The sequence below is a fragment of the Pteropus vampyrus genome, unplaced genomic scaffold (assembly GCF_000151845.1).
Source record: "Pteropus vampyrus isolate Shadow unplaced genomic scaffold, Pvam_2.0 Scaffold214, whole genome shotgun sequence".
In the NCBI taxonomy this organism is placed as follows: Eukaryota; Metazoa; Chordata; class Mammalia; order Chiroptera; family Pteropodidae; genus Pteropus; species Pteropus vampyrus.
Genome location: NW_011888995.1, coordinates 888,682 through 890,037, shown reverse-complemented (window position 1 = coordinate 890,037; position 1,356 = coordinate 888,682). Strand labels below are relative to the sequence as shown.

General features: G+C 60.7%; 1 protein-coding gene across 1 annotated transcript in view; it reads left to right on the top strand.

The window, feature by feature from the left end:
* The first annotated feature begins 1,230 nt into the window (after window positions 1-1,230).
* MX2 (MX dynamin like GTPase 2) overlaps window positions 1,231-1,356 on the top strand; it is a 32,713-nt gene continuing 32,587 nt past the window's right edge. The window contains exon 1 of the mRNA XM_023538202.1: window positions 1,231-1,274. The gene's annotated coding sequence lies outside the window, so the exon portion shown is untranslated. The remainder of the gene's footprint in view (window positions 1,275-1,356) is intronic.

The following is a 1,356-nucleotide window of genomic DNA, read 5'->3' as shown; positions in this document are numbered from 1 at the left end:
TACATAAGACGTCGGTGGATGAAGACGTGCCGTCACACCACGGAGTGGCGGCCAGCTCCTTGCTCCGTCCCCGGCATCGCCCGCCCCACACTCAGGAGTCACGTGGTCAGTGTTGGATCCTGTCTACACAGACCCCGAAGACTCATCCCGTGACCCTCTAATCTCAGGGTTTTAAAAATATTTTTAAGCCTCTAAGTTCTTCCTTTAAGGGCAGGAAGTAAGATGAATGAGCAGAGAGGGGCTTGGGATTGTTTTTCCTTGATTTATAATGTTTCAAAGGAGATCGCGGGGGTGGACACGAGACAGACGCCTGCTTCCTCCACCCTGCACAGGCCCGGGGTCCCGGAGTCGGGGGGGATGCCTAGATCACCCACACCCAGGCGTGGAGCGGGCAGCGGAATGGGGAGCTTTGGGGCGCCTTGGGGGTTTCCTGCATTTTGGCAGCCTGGGCTGGCTCCGTTCTGAATTCCTAGAATGGTACTTGGCGTCCGCCTGGGCCCCGCCCTCTTCCCGTCACAACCGTGGGGCACGGCGAGAACCCCCCAGGCCTGGGGAGCCATCCCGAGTGTGACAGGAGCGATGCCGGGAAGAGCTATTGTGGGAAGCTGTGGATTCCTCTCTCTGGGTATTCGGCACTCAGCGAGGGGAGAAAGTGACAGAGGGTGACGTCCGTCTGGTGCGGCTCAGGCATGAAGCCAGCAGGACGTCTGGGAACCTTCAGCTCCCGTCCTTGAGTAACCTTCCTGTGCCCCGGTGAGGTCTGGAATGGGCCCCGGACGTCCAGTGGCTCTTCCAGTTAATTCGAATGAAACAGAGTAAGGCACCCAGGTCCTCGGTCACACTAGCCACATGGCCAAAGCTCGGTGGCCTCATGAGGCCCACATCGGACAGCAGGGGATGGAACGTTTCCATCACTGCAGAAGGTCCCACGGGACGGCGCTGCTCCAAGTCCCTGGATCTCCAAGGGTGGCCCGACTCCAGCCTCCCATGAGAACTTGTTAGCAGTGCGGATTAGGGACGCACCCCGGAGCCCTGGCGTCCGGTCTGGGTCTGGGGTGGACCCGGCCCCTTCCCCGTTCACGAGCCCCCCAGGGTCCACTGCGTTGAGTCATCCACAAACACGTGGAACCTCCGGTTTCGTTTCTGTCCCCAGGACGGCTGGTTTCACTTCTCTGGCTGCTGGGGAGAGGGAGACAGTTGAGGGAGTGGTTTGCACGCCCTATATAAAGGGAGAGGTGACTGGCTGGGGGACCGGGCTCCGTGGACGCACTCAGGTAAGAGCCGGGGCGCGCTGGGAGGGTGGCTCGCGCAGGGCTGAGGCAACAGGTGTGACTTCTCCAAGCGTTTCCCGGTCCC